Source organism: Myxine glutinosa, chromosome 2 (genome assembly GCF_964187855.1).
Source record: "Myxine glutinosa chromosome 2, kmMyxGlut1.1, whole genome shotgun sequence".
NCBI classification, from domain to species: Eukaryota; Metazoa; Chordata; class Myxini; order Myxiniformes; family Myxinidae; genus Myxine; species Myxine glutinosa.
The window spans coordinates 234872477-234889349 of record NC_136262.1 but is presented as its reverse complement, the minus strand read 5'-3'; the positions used below and the strand labels follow the sequence as shown (position 1 = coordinate 234889349).

The following is a 16873-nucleotide window of genomic DNA, read 5'->3' as shown; positions in this document are numbered from 1 at the left end:
GTGCTCTCTGGCCCACTGCAATCGGCGCTGGCGGTGTTGTCTGGTCAGGCGTGTCTTTCTCAGGGGGCGCCTGGCATGATAGCCTGCTTGAACCAGTCGTTGGTTGACTAGCCTTCTGGATACAGGCACATTTGTCAGTTGCTGCCACTCAGCCCTAAGCCGATTAGCTGACTTGGTACGGCCATTGCGGACTAACCGGTGCAGCTGGCGATCATCCCTCCTTGTGGTTCTGCGGGGACATCCTGGCCTCGGTATTGGAGTAGGGACACCCCTCTGAGCATTTCGTTTCAGGATCATTGACACCTGACAGTAGTGTAATAATGTTGCTTCTGGGACACCTCCGTTTAACATGGGAAATCCCTATCTAATGTCATTTACCCCCTTGTCTTTTTCAAAAATCATAAACACCTCTATTTCTCCCACCCTCATCTTTATGAACCTTTTGTCTGTAGTACCTATCCTTAATGTTGTTCATTAGACCACTCAAACACTACAAATATTTGTTTTCTCTTATAGACCTATCATCCTTCTTCTACATATCATCTGGCAGATTAATCTTTGACCCACTCAAACATTGACCCATTCACTTCCATATTAATTCTTTCCCTCCCTCATTGCCCCTAAAGACCTCTATTTCTCTCACCCTGTTCTTTACGAACCTTCTAACCTTTTGACATGTTATCCTTATTCATTAGACCACTTAAACACCTGTGATCCTTCTGACCTTATGAACCTTTTAACCTTTTACTCTTAATATCATCTGGTGAATATAACCCACTCAAACAACGACCCTACAAATATTTGTTTATGCGTGGGAAATAATTTAATTCTCCTACAACTCTCTTCACCATCTAATACATTAACAAAAAATATGTTTGAGTTTGGTTCTTTATTAAGATATTTTAACTGAGCTAAGATAAAATGGTAAACCTCCCTCAATGTTCTTATTTGAGCGCCTCCAGTGCCACACACTTTTTGGTAGGCTCTGCCCACCTTTTGTTAAGCTCCGTCCACTTTTTGGAAAAACCCCGCCCACTTTTTGGTAAGCCACGCCCATCTTTTACTAAGCCCCGCCCACTTTCGCTAAGCTCCGCCCACTTTTTGCTACGCCCCGCCCACTTTTGCTAAGCTCCGCCCACTTTTGCTAAGTCCCACCCACTTTATAAACTCTTCAGCATTGTATCATTTCCAGGTAATACATAACATCATTTTCAGGGAATTTCCATCACATCATTTCCAGTTAAGACACGCCCAGGGAATTTCCACAGGAAATGACACACACCCAGCCCTTCTTATAAAAGGCACCGACCACACAGGCTTTTTCAAACACGCTTTCTGCTTCACTTGAGAATGGACTCCTATGCCGAAATGGAATGGGATAACTTTGCTATTCCTTGGAGTCCTACTACCTGTGTAGCGCTCAACCTTCAGATTGATGAACTGGACTCGAACCTCTTGTCGATGGAGGAAATTGTATCTGAGCTACGAAATGAAAATTCTACTTTTAACACAACTTGGGATAAAGTTATTTTTTTGTTTGAAGATCTTTTGAACAACCAAGACCCACAGAACGAGTTCTACCTTGATGACCCAGCCAAAGAGTTATACCTTGGAGATCCACAAAATCCTGAAAAAGAGTTCTACCATGATGATACTTATTGTGAGTTATCAAAACAAAACCCACTGAACGAGTTCTACCTTGATGACCCAGCCAAAGAGTTATACCTTGGAGACTCACTAAATTTGGGAAAAACAAATTATGAGGTCTGCCTAGATGGTTCTAACTGTGGAGCCTACCTTGGAGACTCACTAAATTTGGGAAAAACAAATTATGAGGTTTGCCTAGATGGTTCTAACTGTGGAGCCTACCTTGGAGACTCACTAAATTTGGGAAAAACTAATTATGAGGTCTGCCTAGATGGTTCTAACTGTGGAGCCTACCTTGGAGACTCACTAAATTTGGGAAAAACAAATTATGAGGTCTGCCTAGATGGTTCTAACTGTGGAGCCTACCTTGGAGACTCACTAAATTTGGGAAAAACTAATTATGAGGTCTGCCTAGATGGTTCTAACTGTGGAGCCTACCTTGGAGACTCACTAAATTTGGGAAAAACAAATTATGAGGTCTGCCTAGATGGTTCTAACTGTGGAGCCTACCTTGGAGACTCACTAAATTTCATAAAATTAGGAAAAGAGTTTTACCTTGGAGACTTTGAAAACTGGTTTCGTTTTGGAGACTCTGAATGGGGGTTTTGTTTTGATAACTCGGAATGTGATACCTATCTTGGAGACTCAACAGGATTGTGGTTATACCTTGGGAACTTGGAAAGTTGGTTTTATTTTGGAGACTCTACCTGTGGGGTACATCTTGGAGACTCTTTGCATTCTAAAGCAATGAACAATGTTCTTTGTTTAATGACGCTTGATTTAAGCAATATCAAGAAAGTTCGAGGAAGAAAATGCTGGAAAATTCTTTCTTCCCATTTCTACTTCTTCAAACTTGAAAGCCTTGAAAGACAGAATTGGAGGAAGAGGAAAAAAATAAAAATGAAATACGTATTTAAAAAAAGAAGAAAAAAAAGAAATACGTATTTTTAAAAAAGAAGAAAAAAAAGATTATGTTAGGGTTAGGGTGGGATTTTGAATGTGAGGGTTAGGGATTAGGTTGGGTTAGGGATGGAGTTGGGTTAGGGATGGGGTTGGGTTAGGGTTGGGATTTTGAATGTGAGGGTTAGGGATTAGGTTGGGTTAGGGATGGAGTTGGGTTAGGGATGGGGTTGGGTTAGGGTTGGGATTTTGAATGTGAGGGTTAGGGTTGGGATTGGGTTAGGGATGGGGTTGGGTTAGGGTTGGGATTTTGAATGTGAGGGTTAGGGTTGGGGTTGGGTTAGGGATGGGGTTGGGTTAGGGATGGGGTTGGGTTAGGGATGGGGTTGGGTTAGGGATGGGGTTGGGTTAGGGATGGGGTTGGGTTAGGGATGGGGTTGGGTTAGGGATGGGGTTGGGTTGGGGATGGGGTTGGGTTAGGGATGGGGTTGGGTTAGGGATGGGGTTGGGTTAGGGATGGGGTTGGGTTGGGGATGGGGTTGGGTTAGGGATGGGGTTGGGTTAGGGATGGGTTGGGTTAGGGATGGGTTTGGGTTAGGGATGGGGTTGGGTTAGGGATGGGGTTGGGTTAGGGTTTGTATATTATTATGACTCACTCACACATACACACACACAAAAGTTAAGCCCCAACTGAAAAGTTGAGGGATTCTGTGTTTGGGGTTCACAGATTTAAAAACGTATCCCCATTATACACACACAAAAGTTAAGCCCCAACTAAAAAGTTGAGGGATTCTGTGTTTGGGGTTCACAGGTTTAAAAACGTATCCCCATTATACACACACAAAAGTTAAGCCCCAACTGAAAAGTTGAGGGATTCTGTGTTTGGGGTTCACAGATTTAAAAACGTATCCCCATTACATTTTATTTATTTATTTATTATTTTCAAGGGTATTATCTGCTTACTTGTGTTTTTTGTAATTCTTGTGAGTAAAATGAACCCAAGATTTCTTCTCCATTTAAATCATATAATTTGTAGGTCCAAGGGACTGTATCCATTACATCAATGATTTTAAATAATTCACGAGTCCATTTTTGTGTATAACCTTTCTCAAAATGACTTTTCCATTTGTATATTCTTACAATATCACCAACTTTAAACTTGGGCTTTCTCAAATTAATCTCCTTTTCATATTCTAATTTTGTAAATGTTTCTGATGGTTTTGATTGTGTTGATGAATGAACTGTATTATTGTAATTATCTACAATATCCTGAATTAAATACACCCATTTTTGAGAACCGAGTTGTGTGAATTTTTTATATAATTTCTCTTTTAAAGTACGATTAAAACGCTCAATAACAACTGCCTTTCCTTCATTAAAGGTGCTGTATAATTTAATACCCTTCCCCTTAAGAAATTTCATGAATATTTTGTTATAGAACTCTGTTCCCTCATCAGTCCATAACTTCTTTGGTTTCCTTTTATCCCGATCAAATATTAGCTTAAAGGCTAACATTAAAGTATCACCCCTTTTATTTTTTAAAGGGACAACCCAGGCAAATCTACTCCTCAAATCAATAACGGTTAAAGCATACCTGTATCCCCTGTCATTATTCAATTCAATTAAATCAGCGGACCATATGTGGTCAGTGTATTTAGAATAAACCTTCCTTCTTTTAAACTTTGTGATTATAGGTTTGTGTAATTCTTCAGCCAAAAGCTCCTCAGTCTTGATGACATCATTAGAGCCTAATAGTTTTTTGAGGAATAACCAAGACCAAGTTTCAATTTAGCATTTATCAAATTTCTCACAATAAACCTATCAACTTTCTCTCTCAACGTTGGATTTTGTATCAAAGACAAATTATACAACATTTCGCTGTCGGCTTTATGTTTTTCAGTCAACGTAGTGGTTTTCCCATAAGCAATATCATGCTTCATACACACTTCGTCAACCCTATTTGTAGGTTTAGACCAAGGTTTAGGATTGTCAGCCTCATCTAATCTTTTATCCAAGTTTGTTCCTGGACCACAGAAAGAATACCCTGGAAGGTGTAATTCCCCTGGAATTCCAGTTGTTGTAAATTTACTTCCTGACAGAAACTTTTGTATGTCTCCTCCTCTTTTAGGAGAGATGAATTGGCACTTTTTAGAGCCACATACTTGACATATTCCTTTTTGATAAACTCTATTATTTTTAGCTTTAACATAAGAGATATTTTTAGATTTAGTTTTCTTTTTACATTTGAGACAATAACTCATATTTATTTATCAGAAAAATTCCGACAGAGTATCAAAACCTTTTTGGTTTTCAACATATACATTTCAATCTTTATTTTTAAAACATAAAGAATCCTAAGGAATGCCTTCACTCTCTCCTCCATTTATTTACAAATAAAAACTAACTAAAGTCAATGACACCAACATCATCAATCACATAATCTTTTCCTTCTTCTTCTTCTTCTTCTTCACCACTTTCTCGTTTAAATCTCCTCCCTGAAATTGAAGACATTGACGTTCTTATTTTTGAAACCATTATCTTCATAAGAGTTGTTAATTCTTTAATTTCCTCTTCGGTGCGTTGAGATTGATTTATTTGCTTTAATACACTCAATCTTTTATGAATCTCAATGATTTCCATCTTTTTATATTTTTCCTCCCTCTCTCTTTGCTCCCTCTCCTCCTCCTCCATTTTCTCCCTCTCCTCCTTCTCCTTTTTCTCCCTTTTCTCCCTTTCCTCCTTCTCCCTTTTCTCCCTTTCCTCCTTCTCATTTTTCTCCCTCTCCTCCTTCTCCTCCTTTTTCTCCCTCTCCTCCTTCTCCTCCTTTTTCTCCCTCTCCTCCTTCTCCTCCCTCTCCCTTTCCTCCTTCTCCTTTTTCTCTCTTTCCTCCTTCTCTTCTTCAACTCCTTCCTCATCCCTTGCTACCCTTGAGTTTGAACCCCAAAGAATATTATACATATACTCATCTGGATTTTGAGATATTCTTGTATCTATAATTATTTTTCTCATAATAGGATACCAATAAGATTTGTTGACGATTTCTAAAAGAGTTTTATATTTCATAACTTTGAGAAGTTCATTTTTATTTAATATTTTAAACAAGTCTCTATTTGTGGGTTTAACAATATCAGTATAAGGCCAGTTTTTAATGACAAAATTCCCATGTATATGCTCCAAATCATAAGGTATGTAATACCGAGCACCCTTTTCTTGTAGGTATCCTTGAATACAAAAATTATAATTCTCTTGTAGTCTTCTTCCTGCCATTTATGTATCAGAAATATATGTGAGATTAATATTATGACAGGTAATACCACCCCATCTTCCCACTACCAAATCGGTTTGTATTCCTCGGCTTTCTATCCTTATCTCATTACCTTCCTTCTTTGTCATGCGAACCATCGCTATACTATCATATATTTTTATTTTCTTAAAATCACGTATTTGTTGTTTACTAATTGTACTTCCACATAAATCCTTATCTTCACCAAGTGGATAATATTCTTCTTTACGAGACTGATTTAAATCATGTAGGTCTTCTATGTTTATTGAAAAAGACCAATTATACCCTAAATCAGGCATATCATACCCCCATTTATTAATTCGCATATTAACTAAATGTCCTTCTTTATAAAATTTAATTGTAAGCAGGTAGTTAAATTCAATGAGGAAAGGTGTATGGTCAGTATAACCAGGTGTTGTGGTTGTAAATTTTACTTGTTTCACAAAACGTGCTGTTTTCTTTAAAGATATATATTGTGATAAATCACTGAATCTAATCAAGTCATTCGCATCTGTAGGGTTTGGATAATTGATTAATTTATAAGTATTCTTCATATTAATATTTTTACTTACACTATATTTTTGTCGTTCAGCCTGTGCCTTTGTATAATAATTTGATAAATCAATATCCTGAGAGGATTTTCCAAAGATAGAACCATCTTTTCCAACATAGGTCATTTATATTAGATAAAAAATGATATCATAAAAATTTTCATTATTGTTGAGTTGAAATAATACATATAAACATAATTGGCCACAACATTTAGAATTAATTTCTTGAACTTGGAATGTTTGATAAACACCATTCTGTAAGAATTGTATTACTTCAACAGGTGGTGGCATACCATAACTATCAAAATAATATTTATCCTGACTATTATGAATACAAACCCAATGAGAACCATTCTGTGTGTCTAAATTCATAATAATATTCTTTGTATTCTTATTTATATGTGTTAATTCATCTCTCATACAAATAACCACATTATCAATTTTTAGTGTTTTACAATACTTAGCTAGTTCTATATTTGACGTTGTATTCTTTCCAAATTGTTTAAACCATTTATCCATTTATTTATGAGAAAGATACAATCCATTACCCCGTTTAGTTAGTTTAACACCCGCTTGAGCGATAGAGGAAAGCATATCTCCAACCAACAATCTAGCTTTATCAGGTAGACTTTCAAGTTTTTGAGCAAAATCTACAATTACACCACTTCCACTAATTTGTTTCTCCAACTCCTTGTTATGTCTTTCCAATTCTTTTTGAGCTTTTAGTTGTGCCTTCCTTTCGTTAGCAGTTTTTACCGCTGCTGAAATACCACCAGTCAATGCTCCCGCCGCACTTAAACCAGCAAATAAAGGAATTAGAAACGGGAGAAATCCTCCTCTTGACTCGTCTATTGAATATTTCTTTAACATAGGTTTCGTCATTTTAATTTTAAGTGATCCAACATCATTTAGTGTTTTTACTTGTGTGTGTGTGAGTAAAACATCAATTCTTACAGCTCCTTTTCTTTGAATTGTATTAACATTAATAATACAAGGCTTTTGATTTTGAATACAAGATGTTAATTTATTAAGATTGATTTGATTAACATATACCCCAACCATTTATTTATGAGAAAAAACCTATGTGATATTAATCATAACACCATTATCTGTATTAATCTGTAATTCTGTTTCCTCCAAAAGCAAACAATATGCATTAACCTCTTCACTCTCCCCTCTTTCAATGTATAGAGAAGTATCCACTCGATTAGACTTTATAGTTTCCTTTTGAGAACTCAGGTCAATTGCGTAGATTGTATAAAGTTTTTGAAACGCAACCATATCCAAAATAGGATCATTATTACCATTACTTTCACACACCTTTTGGTAGGACTTGTAGGCTTCCGCATAATCATTTTTTTCCCAATCAATTTCCAATCTATCTCGCGGATAAAATGTGCCATCAAGAGAAACCCGAAGTTGTTTCACCTTAGCATTATCACTCAGCGCATTATTCTTATTAGTACCGTCCTCTCCATCTGGTTTTTTAAAAATGAGCCAGAGGTATCGTGGCTTTCCTTGAAGAACACCCAAATTCCAAGTGTAGGTAGTGTGTTCCAGTTTAACGTGTTGACATCTTCTTTTAAGGTATGATACATTTAGCGGTTTCTTTGAGTTAAGTCTTCTATTTAACATCTCTTCCGTTTTAAGATTAGGAGTATATTCACTGATATACCAACACAAATCATTAATAACAAATTTATTGTTGTCTCCAAAAGCATTTTCATCCCCAAAAAGCAACCTATTTACATTATCATTCCTTTGTAGTTGAAATCTAATTTTAAGACCATACAAAACTTTATCATAATCGCAAAATCCAAATATACCTTTAAGAGGTACTGCTACGGTAAAACTATTCACTGCTTTTGTTTCATCATTATACATTGACTTCCTTTGACTATAACCAGGGTCTGCGTTTGTACCCGTTGACATATCAGGAATAAAACCTTCAACAGCTCCCTTACCCATTCTATCACTAAACGAATATAGTGTAAATTTCATCATTTCAGATGTAGCAGAGACATAATCAACCGCTTCAACCTCTTGTGTTCCAATATACAGGCGGACACTGTCAAACATTTTCCAGAAGAAATCATTTACGAGTGTAGCATTAGTATTATTCGCAGCCTTAGTGAATTTAAATTTACACAGCAAGAAACTATCAGCTATATTCAAGTAAGTTTGTTGATTATTTATTTCAAAACTTTTTGTTCCGTTTGAATTCCAGTCTGTTCCTGTTATAGCATTTACCTTAAAATAGTCTTCCTTTTTAGTGGAGTTTGAAATGATAATCGTATCATCCAAATCATAGATACTATCAATCGCTTCCATACTTGTATTTATATAGCATTAAAATTGTTGAAACCCTGACCCAAGTATTTTAATGAGTTTTTGTCGTTCTTGTGAAGATAGTTGAGTTTTACCTTTTTTTATTTCTTTGATTGCTTGTAATTTATGAGACTCCTTTTGAGCATCTTTTATACTCTTTATAGCACCCGCAACGGAGCCCACGGCAGAAGCAGTTGAACCAATTAGGTCTTTATGTTTAAGGATGGTTGAACCAATACCCATTAGAGTATCAATTATCCCATCTCCTTTATTTCGAAATTGATGACCTACACCTCGTTGTCTCTTAGGTTTATAGTATCCTCTACCCACATACCTTGTATAGTCTGGTGAAAGGAACATGCCCTCCCCTGTAATTATTTTATATTTTCCCAACTCGTGTTTTCTCACAATAACCATTATTTATTTATTGAAAAACTTCACGTAGGTGAATTCTGATGGATATAATTTCATCATTAAAGGATATCATACGATTATCTTGGTCGGTTATCCTAAAATTTACTCTGTATATGGTTTTTCCTGACACAGGTAAATAGACAAGATTTTTTGGTTCCATATTAAATTTATAACCAATCGGGGTTGAGTATGCACTGAATGAAAATATTGTATTTGTTCTTATTCCATCGTTATAAGCACCATCAATCAAATCACAATGAATTAATACTGAATTTATACCGGAGGATATTTGGATAACATTATCACTGTAAAACGTCCCGTTATTTTCAATCTTTTTTGAAGAGAAACCCAATAGCTCTCTAAACGAATTTTCAATCGTGAAATCAACTTTATAATTATTTTTAAGTTTAATAGTTGATTTTGAAGTGTGTTTTTGAATATCTATTACAATATTTTTTGGTTCATCACCTTTTTCTTTCATAAGGCGAGAGACTTCTGAAGATATTTGAGAAATCTCGTAAGCTCCAGGTGAAACAGTTATAGTTTTGTAGGCAGTGCCTGGATTATAACTAAACTTGTTGTTTTTCTCTGTGATATTAAAAAGGGTATTGTAAGTTTCCATTGACAACAAAGATGCCTCATATGAGGTAAGGGGGTCAAGTTGTAGTGGGTAAGGGAATGAAGCTGTGTAATCGCTCGTTGTGAAATTAAAACTAAGAATTGTGCTTCTCATCTTATTTAATATCTAATAAAATATCTTTGTATTGACATTTATTAATTATTTTCATATTCATCAACTGATCTAAAATGGCTGAGGATTCATTAAAACAATTGTTGTTTCCAGCCTTCTTACTACCTAACAACAATAATAGCCTATTAACTAATTGTGATGGGTCATTTGGAAGAAAACTAACACCTGAACCAAGTTTACTTAAAGCATCAATAATATGTTTCTCCTTCTCATTCTTCTTACTTTTACCAGCAACAGAAACTCCATAATCAAGTGCATTTAACAACTCAATATATACCCTATCTTCCTCTCTTTCCATATCAAGTGGTTCCTCAAAATATTTTGAACCGCTGAATCCGGGGTTTGTTAGAAGAAACATTAATCTTGGAGTTAATTTAACATTTGGTTGAGTAGAACTCAAGAACATCAATTCATCATTAAATATCAATACCTTTTCTTCCACAAGATGAAACACTGCTGGTTCTTCTGTTGGAATGAGACCTGCTCTGGTTTTTGAACCCGCCGAATATTCATTGTTTTGAAGAGCTTCCACAACATAATTAGGGGGTTGATTTACCTGCTCAAGTTTCCGAAATAATCCCTCGTCATCATATTCTAATTCACCAAGTTCTTGTTTTGTTATCTGACTAAAATCTTTGAGCATTTGAAGTTTTTTCGGAGTAAATTCTACCGTGGGAACTGTAGGTGAGTGTTGAGTTTTCAAAAGTGGTTTAAAGAATTTCTCTTGTTTTCTTTCAAAGGCTTCTTCACCAGTTAGTTTCTGTCTCCGTTTCTTCTTTATCTCTTCCTGTTGTTTAACAACTTTTGAAACTAATTGTTGATGTTCCTTAAACTTTCTTTCTCTTTCTTCGGTATTCATTTTCTGTATTTATTTATTGAAAAATATCATTTAGTATCTCATCTTGTTTCACAACAATATATTTATATTTTCCAATCGTGTGTTTCATATAATTTTCAAATTCTTTTTTACTACATAACGTAGAGCAATTATCTCTCCAAAAATTATTTACATCTATTGAATTTAACTTAAATAAAATAAAAGTATTGGCATTGTTTCTTATTGAGCGTCGAGGGAGTTGAAAATATGATTGACTAAGATATATACAATTACAAGAAGAATGTCTCCCTCTTGTATAGTAGCTATCCATTACTGTTTGGTTTCTCTCATTAACACAATCATCAAAGATGACGAGGTTCTTTTTTGATTTATCTAAATCTTGAGGTGAAGGTATATCATCCGTATTATCACTGAGAATACAAGTTATGGGTTTCGATTTTGATTTCTGTGTATCACAAAATAATTGTATTATATCTTCAATATTATAATCATTCAGTTTGTTTTGAAGTTTAAATAAACCGATAATGTCTTCCTTTTTAAGACCTGCATTAAAACCCTGTGAGAGTAGTTGATACTCGGGTTGAAAACTTGACTTTGTAAAAATTATTAAATTATCATAATCTAAAAAATTAGGACCAAGGAGCATCTTTAAAAGTAAACAGGTTTTCCCACATCCGCTTGAACCAACTATTAGACATCTCAATGAATTTGGAATGTTTTTATGGTTATTAAACTTTATCTTATTTTCCCAAACGGGTAAAAAATCATTCATTTATATATTTGGAAAACAAGTCATCTAACTTTTTTTGAGCTATTTTAGAAACTCTATATTTTATCCTGAGTTCGGGTTTAATTTCAAAATAATTCATTATTTTATTTATATAGTATCTTGTATTAACATTTCCATTAAAATTATTTTGAATAATAAATATCATTAAACCCTTATACATTTCCTCAATACAAAGAGTCTCTTTCCTTGTAAGAAATGGTGTATTATCACCATAATGCTTAACATTCATCTCTCTTATTAATCTTGTAAAGTAATTCATTTTTGGTTCTAATTTAAAAGAGTTATATGTTTTTTTATATTTCTTATTATCATTAATTAGAATATAATCACAGAATAAACATTGTTTATATGAACCCTCATTATTAAGCCCTATTCTATCACAAGCTGGACAATTCTCTAATTTATCATATGGAGAGTCTGGAAATTCTAAATATCCTTCAGAACTTATCATATTTATATAGTAAATTTTTACTTAAACTAAACGCAAGTTTATTCATTAATAAATACAATGTTTCAAAGCACAAAAGACAAATTTCAATCAATCTCTACTTCGGTGGAAGATATAGAAAAATATGTCAAAGATGTTAAATTGAACAAAGATAAATATGGAAATTTTTGGGTAAAACCAGTTATGGAAAATAACATGAGCCCCTCTATTTCATTTAAAGGAAGAGCTCTAACTATACCTGGAAAGACATCCATTAAAGTAAATCTAACAAAAGTTTCTCCTCTACTCCTGGCAATTTATTCAAAGCTTGAAAAAGTGATTGACCACGATACTTTGAAAAAGAATGATAAGACCATTAATAATTCTAGAGGAGACATTTGTATTTTCTTTAATAATCCAAAGGGTGTAGATCTAAGTAAAATGAATGATGTTAATATTTCTGGTGAAATGTCATTTCGTTCTATGATAGTTAGAGATTATTTAAAGATAACTTTTGATATTAAAAATGTAGAGATTGAATCCGTTAATGAAAGAAAGTATATTGGTATAGATGGAAAGGTTTTTTCTGCTAATTAAATATGAGTCATTACAGCAGTGAAGATTTTACTATTTCATTGAACTCGGACGATAGTGATGATAGTATTTCATTGAACTCGGACGATGGTGATGATAGTATTTCATTGAACACAGATGATAGTTATGATACTAATAGTTTGTGCTCAAATGATAGTTATGAGAGTAGCTTTATTGATGACTCTGAGTATGATTCTGAGTATTCATGTGATAGTTATGACTTAGATGATTCTGAGTGAAAAAGTGTTTTAGTTTAAGCACAGCGATATATATAAAACGGAGCTGTAAAGCTCAAAAGTGTTTTATTTTAAGCACAGTGATATATATAAAACACCACGTTTTCTCACGCTATAAATATGGTTTATTGTGATACTTGCGAGAAGGAAGTAAAATATTATAAACAACATATTCTCACCGCAAAACATACATACAACATTTTAAACAAACTTTCCCCTCTTCCACCTGAAACAAAACACTGTTCTACATGTAATAAAAATATCCTCAAGAAAGGCTTCAAAATACATCTTAAAACAAATCTACATTTATCAAATTTTATCACAACTAAAAACTCTGATGGAGCATTCAAAGGACATATTAAAATAAGAGTCTTTAACTTCAAACCTCCTGAACCAGAGTCTATAGTTGATGCTGTAGAAATAGTTAAACCTGCTGTTCAAACGTTGATTGAAAAAACACTAAAGGAAATGAAACCACTTAAATTTTATATGGGAGTAAAATTAGAAATGACAAAGGATGAAGGAGTTATAGATGCACCATACATGAGAACTGAGCCACACTTTATATCTTCATATCAAGATTTTAAAACATCAGGAGTCTATGATGAACTTATTAAACAAGAGCAAGATGTGGATAATTCAATCGTAGGAAGTGGATTCAATATAGGAAAAATTATTTACATAGACATTCATATTCTTAAATCAGATCCTCTAAAAGCTTCTTCTTACATTGATTTACCCAGTGTTATCAAAAATAGAAAAGCAGTTATCAATATCAAAAATAAAGACAATAAATGTTTTCTCTGGTCTATTTTAGCACACTTACATCCTCCACATTTTCATGATGAAAGAGTATCTCATTATAAAAAATATGAGAATACATTAAATACGAAAGATCTAAAGTTTCCGATGACTTTAAATGATATTCCTAAATTTGAAAAGATGAATAATTTATCAGTTAATGTTTATGGTCTAACAGAAACAAACAACATTCAGGTTTTAAAGCTTTCTGACAATTGTAAACAAACTCATATTAATCTTCTATATTTTAATTCAGACGAAAATTCACATTATACATACATCAAAGATATTGCTAAATTAATAAAACCACAAGTCTGTAAGAGAACAAATAAAATATATATTTGTTTGCGTTGTCTTAACTTCTTCAATTCACAAGAAAGATTAGATAAACATTCAAATTATTGTGGCGAACATAAATCAACGGTAATCAATATGCCTAAAGAAGGCTCAAAGATCACATTCAAAGATGAAAATAAAAAGATCAAACATCCATTTGTTATATATGCTGATTTTGAAAGTATTTTAGAAAAAATTGATACTGCTTCTCAAGATCCAAAAGAATCATACACAAATAAATATCAAAAACATACTCCTTGTGGTTTTTGTTATTATATCAAATCATCCGTTGGTGATAAATATAACAAGTTAGAGATGTATAGAGGCTCAAATACCCCAGAGGAGTTTGTGAAACGACTAGAAAAAGACTGTGTTCGATTAACCAAGATAATGAGAGAAACCAATAAACCAATGTCCTTAACAAGTAAAGAAAAAAGGGAATTTATAAAAAACAATGTCTGTCATATTTGTGAGGAGAAAATTGGTAAAGGTCTAAAGGTTAGAGACCATTGTCATCTCACTGGTAAATATAGAGGTCCGGCTCATCAAAGTTGTAATATTAATTATCAACTCCCCTCTTTCATTCCTGTCTTTCTTCATAACAACGCTCATTATGATACACATCTATTTATCAAGGAACTCTCAAAGACTTCTGGAAGTATCTCAGCAATTCCAAACACGGATCAGAAATACATTTCATTCACAAAAACAATTCACACATCTCCTATTACTCATATCAGATTTCTTGATACATTTAAATTCATGGCAAGTCCATTGGTTAACTTGGTTCAAAATCTAAAAGAGTTTCCATGTCTTTCAGAGTATTTTTTAGATAAAGATTTTCTAACACAAAAGGGAATTTACCCCTATGACTATATGGACTCATTTGAGAGATTCAATGAAACACAACTTCCTTCAAAAGAAAATTTCTATAACAAATTAAATAATAGTCATATATCTGATAAAGATTATGTACACGCACAAAATGTTTGGGAAAAATATAACATCAAGAATCTTGGCGAGTATCACGATTTGTATCTCAAAACTGATGTGCTTTTATTGGCCGATGTATTTGAAGCCTTTAGATCTGTTTGTCGCACTGGATATGGATTGGATCCTGCTCACTACTACACAGCACCTGGATTGGCCTGGAGTGCGATGTTGAAAATGACAAAACAAGATTTGGATTTGATAACCGATGTTGATATGCTTTTGATGATTGAAAAGGCAAAAAGAGGTGGAATTTCACAAGTCTGCTCGAGTAGATACGCAAAAGCAAATAACAAATATCTTCCAAATTATGATCCAACGAAAGAGAGTTCTTACTTGATGTACTATGACGCAAACAACCTGTATGGCTGGGCAATGTCTCAGGCTCTTCCTTATGGAAAACTTAGATGGGTAAAGGAAAAAGACTACAAAAACGTTTTACAAGATGTATGTATCTCTACACAAAAAGAATTGGATGAAGAAAAAGTTGGTTATTATTTTGAAATTGATTTAAAATATCCAGAGGAACTCCATAACCTACACAAAGATCTCCCATTTGCTTGTGAGAAAGAAAGTCCAAAGAAAGAATGGTTGAGTGATTATCAACGATCGTTTGATATAGGTGAATCAACAGAAAAATTACTTACTACATTATATAACAAGAAAAATTATGTTCTACACCAAAGAAATTTGCGACAATATTTATCAAAAGGTCTAAGAGTAGAGAAGATCCATAGGGTTCTAAAGTTCAATCAAAGTCATTGGTTAAAGGGGTACATTGATTTTAATACACAAAGAAGAACAGAGTCAAAAACAGATTTTGAGAAAGACTTTTATAAATTAATGAATAATGCGGTCTTTGGTAAGACTATGGAGAATGTGAGGAAAAGACAAAATATCAGACTATCAACATCTTGGGAACAAGCATCAAAATTAATTAATAGACCGAGTTTTACTCGAGCTGAGGTCTTTACTGAGAACTTTTGTGCGATCCATTTGATTAAAGAGAGTATTGAAATGAACAAACCTATTTATATTGGAACAACAATTCTTGATTTATCAAAGTCATTAATGTATGATTACTTTTATAATAACTTGAGGAAGAAATATCAAAATGATGTTAATCTACTTTATATGGATACAGATAGTTTTATTTTGAAAATTAATACCAACGATGTTTATTCAGACATGAAAAGAGACATTAATATCTATGACACGAGTAATTACAGTCCAGAGAGTGAGTTGTTCTCTTCTAAAAATAAAAAGGTGATTGGAAAGTTCAAGGATGAATTAGGAGGAAATGTTATGAGTGAATTTGTGGGATTGAGGTCAAAGGCTTATGCTTATAAATACATTGTGAATAACGTTGAAAAGACTGACAAGAAGTTAAAAGGTGTAAAGAAAAATGTTATTAAAGAAACAATAAACTTTAAGGATTATTATAACTGTTTAACAACAAAGAAAGAAGAGTTTAGAAAGATTAATGGAATAAGAAGTTATAAACATCAATTATATTCAGAAGAGATAAATAAGAAAGCATTGGGGGCTTTTGATGATAAGAGGTTTATTTTAGAAAATGGAATTGATAGTCTCCCTTATGGTTATATAAGTATATAAGTGATAAGATATATATAAGTGATAAGATATATATAAGTGATAAGATATACATAAGTGATAAGATATATATAAGTGATAAGATATATATAAGTGATAAGTTAAAAAGGGGGGGGGGGGGGGTTGGGGATTTTAACGGGCTACCGCCGCCTTTTTTACTATTATATAAATGATAGAACCAAGTATCAACCAGACTAAAGAGTGGAGGTGTAATCAACCTTGGTATATAAATGGAAAACATAATGAATGTGAAAAATATCAAATAGGTATAATTGAAAAGGCAACTGGTAAAAAAGTTCACAAAACAAATAAGAGAATTAATTTAAATACCGGTGAATTGGGTAAAAAAGATGGAAATATTTTTGAGTGGACG

The 16873-nt window shown here is 33.6% G+C and overlaps 1 protein-coding gene across 3 annotated transcripts in view; it reads left to right on the top strand.

Annotated features, from left to right (window-relative positions):
- Window positions 1-16873, top strand: part of LOC137411911 (uncharacterized) — a 185783-nt gene that overhangs the window by 102908 nt on the left and 66002 nt on the right. The window lies entirely within an intron of this gene.